This window comes from Bubalus kerabau, chromosome 8 (assembly GCF_029407905.1).
Source record: "Bubalus kerabau isolate K-KA32 ecotype Philippines breed swamp buffalo chromosome 8, PCC_UOA_SB_1v2, whole genome shotgun sequence".
In the NCBI taxonomy this organism is placed as follows: Eukaryota; Metazoa; Chordata; class Mammalia; order Artiodactyla; family Bovidae; genus Bubalus; species Bubalus kerabau.
The window spans coordinates 96,346,488-96,353,991 of NC_073631.1; the positions used below are offsets into that span (position 1 = coordinate 96,346,488).

The 7,504-nt window shown below is 42.9% G+C and overlaps 1 long non-coding RNA gene across 2 annotated transcripts; it reads left to right on the plus strand.

The window, feature by feature from the left end:
- The first annotated feature begins 660 nt into the window (after positions 1-660).
- On the plus strand, positions 661-2,955 carry LOC129658634 (uncharacterized). 2 transcript variants are annotated; one of them, XR_008717469.1, is made up of 3 exons: positions 661-1,060; positions 1,345-1,782; positions 2,285-2,955. It is a non-coding gene; the product is annotated as an uncharacterized LOC129658634 (long non-coding RNA). The 2 variants fall into 2 exon arrangements; XR_008717468.1 differs by having other exon boundaries at positions 663-876.
- Positions 2,956-7,504: the final 4,549 nt, after the last annotated feature.

Below are 7,504 nucleotides of genomic sequence, written 5' to 3' on the forward strand. Positions count from 1 at the left end.
CCACGGGGTCACAAAGAGTCGGACACGACTGAGAGACTTCACTTCACTTCTTCACTTCATTTATTTTTACAGTGCTTAACATTATGCTCACAGAGCTTAATCAGCGCCCACTAAATTTCATAGAAGCAGCAGAATTGTTTTGTCAAATGAAGTTTTACACAGAATCCAAATATATATAAAACAGGAAAAAAAAAAGTTTATTTTATTTAAGCCAGTCATTAACAGTGGGACTTTGTGGTGATTAAATGGGGATAAAGGATGACAATTGCTGACGTGGTATTTAAAAACACACACACACAAACACCCTGATTCTCACTATTAGTTAGTTAGTGCTAGTTGCTCAGTCGTGTCCGACTGTTTGCGACCCCATGGACTGTAGCCGTCCAGGCTCCTCTGTCCATGGGGTTCTCCAGGCAAGAATACTGGAGTGGGTTGCCATTCCTTTCTCCAGGAGATCTTTCTGACCCAGGGTCTCCCACATTGCAGGCAGATTCTGTATTGTCTGAGCTACCAGGGAAGCCCCCAGTTCTCACTAAAAGAAGTTGCAAATGATAACAGGTTTTTTTTGTTTGTTTGTTTGTTTACTTTTAAGCAGGTCACTTTACAATCAAACATTTGTAGAACTCCCATAGCACTTCAAAACTCTAGGGCTCTCAGAAAAGTGAAGGCTACTAGTGTGAGCTCAGGGTTCAGGATCTTAAATTACAAGGATGATGCAAACCAGCTGGGTAACCTTGGGCAAGTCAACTGAAGTTCGTCTGTTTTGTTTGCTGCTGCTGCTAAGTCGCTTCAGTCGTGTCCGACTCTGTGCGACCCCATAGACGGCCTCCCACCAGGCTCCTCCGTCTCTGGGATTCTCCAGGCAAGATCACTGGAGTGGGTTGCCATTTCCTTCTGTTTTGTTTCTTTCACCGTAAATTGAGGAGGCTGAACTAAACAAGAACTCAGCATTCAGTGTCTACCTTTATCTTCGTGTAGTGCAGGGGACTCTGTGTGTGTGCCTGTTTAAAAAAATTCAGGTATCTGGCCCAACCAGTGGATCTAACTCAATAAATCTGGGGTAAGGTCCTGTCTACATTTTAAACAAGCACCTAACTGATGATGGTTATGCTAGTGATCCTTGTGCATAATTTGAGACACAAATGAATAAGTGATCTTTTAGGTTCCTTCTGGCTCTGCTTTGTGTGATTTATATGGAGTTGGAGGGGAGAAGTCACAGAGCTAGATCATGGGGAAGGGGGAAAAGAAGGAAAGGGGAGGGGAAGATTGCTCAACAGTTAGGGAAAATGTTGATGGGAAGTCTTTTCAAAAAAACCTATCGTAACAATATTCTTCTTTTGAAAGTCCCCATGAAGCCGGTCCATAGAGACTTGGACTCTGCAAGGAGTTGTTGCAAAGACTGTCCTCCACTAACCTGCAGGAAAAAGCACTCCTGAACTTCCCAGCCCTGTGCCCTACGTTTGAATACACCAGAGAGTAATTACAACGTGAAAAAAATGCTTCCTTGCCCTCCAACTCCTCAGCTTCCTGATAGCTCGCTTGGGGCAGGACGGGCCAAAGCAGGATTTGCCCATTTGGGTGCCACAAAACCAGGTTAAATCCAGGCCATTTCGCCAGAGCTCAGAGCAAAAATCCTCTCCGTTCTCCAGTTGAGACCCCAGCTCAGTGTAGCAACACCGCCCTCTTGCGGCAGAGAACGGGACTCCGCCTGTTGAGGAGAACAAATGCCAGGGGCGATACCGCCCGAGAAAGCCCCAAGTTCTCCTGGATCAGAGGGAGCAGGTAAGAGAAGGAAGAAAATAAAGATATCACCGTTTTTTCTCATTGTCTCTTTCTACTTTACAATTCCTTTCTGCCTCCCCAAACCAGTCCTCCCATTAACTCTAGTATTACTCGCTCAGTCGTGTTTATTTGTGAGCCCATAGACACGTGTGTTTGCCCTGCCAGCTTCCTCTGTCCATCGGATTCTCCAGGCAAGAATACTGGAGTGGGTTGCCACGCCCTCCTCCAGGGGATCTTCCTGACCCAGGGATTGAACCTGGGTCTCCTGAATTGTAGGCAGATTCTCCTTGCCCTCTATTAATAATTTATTTTCCTAATGCTTTGCAGTATACAAGGTGTTTTCACAGACATCTCATGTGGTCCATTCTCACTTCCTTTCACATCATCCGCCCACCTAATTCCAGAATGAGAAGGAAAAACTGAAAACTAACAAACTATGTAAACGCTCTTCTTGTATTTTGCATAAGGGTGAACCTGACCTCCCCTTATTCTTGAATTGCAGGACCTTGTAGCGGACTTTGGCCCCTGTAAGAGCCCATTGAGCGACTGAACTGAACTGAACTGAACTGAAGAGCCCATTAACTTTTTTCTGCTGTGTGGTCACAAACGGAGCCTTAAACATGCCAGGACTTTTCTCCACAAGGAGATAAAACAAATCATATGACCAAAGCAGCACAGCCTAAGTACACAACTATTTCTTAATTTCAGCACTCTTTAAAATTAATCAAATTAAAATAGACATAGAAAAATGCACAAATTATAAGTGTATGTGTGCTAAGTGGCTCAGTTATGTCTGACTCTTTTCGACCCATAGACTGTAGCCTTTCAGGCTCCTCTGTCCATGGAATTCTCCAGGCAAAAATACTGAAGAATTCGCCAGGCAAAAATACTGAAGCGGGTTGCCATTTCCTCCTCCAGGGGATCTTTCCAACCCAGGGATCAAACCTGCGTCTCCTGTGGCTTCTGCATTGGTAGGCGGATTCTTTACCTCTGAGCCACCTGGGAAGCCCTATATATAGGGAGTGGGAAATATATATATATGAGTAGGAAAATGGCAACCTACTCTAGTATTCTTGCCTGGGAAATCCCATGGAGAGACGAGCCTGGTAGGGTACCGTCCATGTGGTTGCAAAGAGTTAGACATGACTGAGTGGACTTAACACACACACACACATATATAAACTTTTAAGTATATATGTATAACTGAATCACTTTGCCATTTACCAGAAATTAACACATTATAAATCAACTATACTGTAATTAAAAAAAAAAAAGAATGCTTCTGTGAACATTCTTCTACATAGCTTCCACATAGCTTTTGGGAAATAAAAGTCCACATTTCTGGAGGCTTTATAACTAAAAGTGGAATTGCCTGGTCGTGGGATTGCTTTCATTGACACTGCCAAACAGATTTTCAAAGTGTTGTAGGTGCTAATTTACATTCCCACCAGCAGTGTTTGAGAGCTCCTGTTGCTTCGTGTTCTCGGCAACGTTGGTATGTTGCTTTTCATGTTAGTCATCCTAGTAGGGGGGTGATGGTATTGCCTTATAATTTTAATTTACATTTCCCTGATGACTAATGAAGTTGAGCACCTTTTCACGAGCTTATCAGCCATTTGATTTGGCTATCTTCTTTGGTCAAGTGGCCTATTCAATGCTTTTAGGCAAACAATTTAAAGCTAAAATGTCCTTGTACTGAGTGATAAGAGCATTATTCAATAGTACTTCATCCCCCCAAAGCATGTACTGTCCATGGGCTACACTGAGAGATGGTCCTTACCTTTGTGTGGTATTTACATGATATCATTTAGTTAGTACAAGCTCTCTGAAGAGTAGAAGGTTGTGCTTGTTTTACAGAAGAGGAAGCAGTTTCTGGGAGATTGTGAATTGCTCAAAATAGGTGGTAGGATAAAGATCCTTGACCAAGGTTTTGCTGTTTCCTGGTCAAGTGCTCATTCTACTACAATAGTTTAATCTCCCCACCTGTTATAACAAATACTTTTTATTACTGCCCCTCTTTACCATGATGAAATTAAATCTACAGATAATTTCAAATGATAATCAGTATGCTACTCCCGTCTTATAAAGGAAAAATAAATGAATAATGGTTTATAGTAAATAATTGCTATTAATATAATTACAAATAACAATCTAATCATAGTATAATTGCAAATGAAATGCATGAGTAAAACTATATTAGAACATGTAATGAAATAATAGATGCTTAAAGAAGATTAGCTATAAATTCAAACAGCCACAAATAGAGATAAACACAAGTGGTTGCAGTGACAACTTAATTTCATGTATTGCTGTCCCTGACATGCTTTTCCATATGGTGAACAACTTGAGACAAAATTCTGAACAAAACAAAGTACAATCAACCCTTAACTCACATAATTGTCATATTCCTGAGAAATTCACTGTGTTTTTAAATCATGCAAAAAATATTTTTTGCTTCAGTGCAAAAGAGAGTTAGGTGTTAGACTCAGATAATTATGGACAGCCGGATGAATATTGATTCATTCAGAAGTTGGACAAGATGCAGGACACATCTTCATTCTGCAGGACTGTCACGTTCATTGCAGGATAACGTTAGCAGGTCTAGCCATTCCCTCTAAATGGCAGTTGCTGCTGCTGCTGCTAAGTCGCTTCAGTCGTGTCCGACTCTGTGCGACCCCATAGATGGCAGCCCACCAGGCTCCCCCGTCCCTGGGATTCTCCAGGCAAGAACACTGGAGGGGGTTGCCATTTCCTTCTCCACTAAATGGCAGTAGAGTCACTCAATCCTGGTGACAACACGAAACTCCTTGGAGCGGTACTGCTCCTACTGAGAACAGTACGCCACATGTTCTGTACCGCACAACCCCAGCCTGAAATATGGAATGTGACCCCAAAGCTGGGCTTTAGGCTGCTGAAGACCTGAGTTCAGTGGAGAGCCATTCATTCTGTAAGACCCTGAGCCAGTCACATAACATCTGTGAGCCTCTTGTCTCCAGCAGTGGGGCCGGCCTCTGCCTGCCACAGCAGTGACATAGTTGCTATGTCTCCTGTGAACTTGCGGCAGGCGGTATGGAGACGGCCTCCATCCCTCACACCCCATCACTCAGCCCTCCAGTCCACCGACCACCTCGCTTCACGCAGTGGACCAGTTACACCCACTCCAATATTCTTGGGGCTTCCCTAGTGGCTCAGATGTTAAAGAAACTACCTGCAATGTGAGAGACCTGGGTTTGAACCCTGGGTCAGGAGGATCCCTTGAAGAAGGGAATGGTAACCCCCTCCAGTATTCTTGCCTGGAGAATTCCATGGACAGAGGAGCCTGGCAGGCTACATGGGGTCGCAAAGAGTCGGACACGACTGAGTGACTTAATGCTTTCACTTTCTGCATGTAGTGCTTTTTTTGTTTTTGGCTATGCTCTGTGGCTTTTAGGATCTTAGGGCAGAGTCCTGACCACCAGGGAGTTCCCATGCATGTAGTGCTTTTTAACATTTGTTTTAATATTTATTTATTTGGCTGCACTGGGTCTTAATTGTGGCAGCAGAGATCTTCGATTTTTGTTGCAGCATTTGGGATTTTTTTTTTTTTTTCCTCTTTTTTAAGCTATGGCATGAGAATTCTTACTTGCAGCATGTGGGTTCTAGTTCCTGATTAGAGATCAAACCTGGGCCCCCTGCACTGGGAGCATGGAGTCTTAGCCACTGGACCACCAGGGAAGTCCCCACATAGTGCCTTTGATCTTTCCAGTCCTGTTGATAAATACATTCAACAGTAGATGGTATGGAAAATATTAGCATATCTTTCAAAAAGAAGTATCAAAATACATGTCTCTTGCCTCAGTAGAAAATACTCCTCATAGCCTTAGCTATGAAAAAATACACTAGTTGACACTTTCTCAAGTCTAAATAAATTACCTCATCCTGGCCAAAATCTTGGTAAAAGTAACACCTTCCCATTGAGATTCCCAACTGCAGGCCTTGCTAACACATGCCTTTTTGAAATTGGTGATAATTGGTCTGCTTGAAAAATAGAAATCAAACTACTGAGGGATATCACAGTGGATTCAAAAGTATTACTGGAGCTTAAATTCAAAGCCACTGGGTACAGCATACAAACATAATGTAAATATATAAATTATACTGGTGTAGAGATTGTTTGGGCTTTTCTTGTGACTCAGTGGTAAACAACCTACATACCAATGCAGGAAACGTGGGTTCAGTCCCTGGGATGGGAAGACTCCTGGAGAAGGAAATGGCAACCCGCTCCAGTATTCTTGCTGGGAAATCTCATGGACAGAGGGACCTGGCAGCCTGTAGTCCTTGGGGTCACAAAAGAGTCTGGTATGGCTTATCAATTAAACAACAACAACAATAGATTGTTTAAAAATTAACATAAGCTTATGCAAATATAAAATTAACACATCAAAGGTTTTATTGAACTTATGATTAATGAAAAAACCAATAGGATGTTAAAATTCAAATGAGAATTTAACACTCTAGACACTGTGTTTTTTACAGTTCTATGAACAGAATCATTTGCATAACTGTGGACAGGAAGTATTTGTATTTCTCTCAATTTTCTACAATTTAACTTCTACCTCTATGGTTCATATAGTCGGTATATGTTATGAAAACAAACAAGCAAACAACAACAAAAGCCAAACCTGGTATTAGTTTTCTCCTGTTGCTATAACAAATTACCAAAAACTTGGTAGCTTAAAACAACACAAATTGATTATCTTACAGTTTAGTTGGAGTATCTTACAGTTGGAGGGAAGAAGTCCAAAATGGTTTTCACTTGGTTAAAAGGTGTCAGCAAAGCTGTGTTCTTTTGGAAGATTCCAGTGGGGAGTCCGTTTCTTTGCTTTCTTCACCTTCGAGAGGCCACCCGCACCCTTTGGCTCCTGGTCCCCTTCCTTTATCTTCAAGGCAGTAGTGGTGGGATGAGTCTTTTTCATCCTGCAGCACTCCGGGTTCTCAGACTACACTGTCACATCTTCTCTGACTCTCCTGTCTCCCTCTTTCACTATTTATTTATTTATTGGTTGTGCTGGGTCTTTGTTGCTGCACATGGGCTTTCTGTTTGTGGCGAGCAGGGGCTACTCTCTAGTTGCAGCGCTCAGGCTTCTCATTGCAGTGGCTTCTCTTGCTGCAGAGCATCGACTGTAGGGTAAGCAAGTGTCAGTAACTGGCACGTGAGGTTAATTGTTCCATGGCATGTGGTATCTACCTGGACCAGGGATCAAACTTGTGTCCTCTGCATTGCAAGGCAGATTCTTAACCACTGTACCACCAGGGAAGCCCTCCCTCTTTCACTTTTAAAGACCCTGGGGATTATCCTTAGGCCCACCTGGATACTACAGGATTATCTCCCCATGCCAAGATCCATCAAAGGTACAAAGTCCTAGGACAGTCAAATGATCCCTGAAGAGTCCACAAGAGACCACACCCTGTAGTCCACTGAAAGGATGCCAAATAATCTCTTTTGCCCTTCCTCTATAGTCCACTGAAAGGATGCCAAATAATCTTTGCCCTTTCTCTAGTCGTGGAAAATCTTTCCTGATGATGCCAAGGCTCATAATCAAGGTGACTATGCAAAACACAAAATCAGGCAGCCCTGGATCACGTCCCTAAGCAGGGAAGCAGCCACCCCTTCGATCAGGCCACAGTCACTTTCCTTGCCCAGTTGATTTGTCTTGTTTCCCTTGGCCTCTGCTAGCACTTG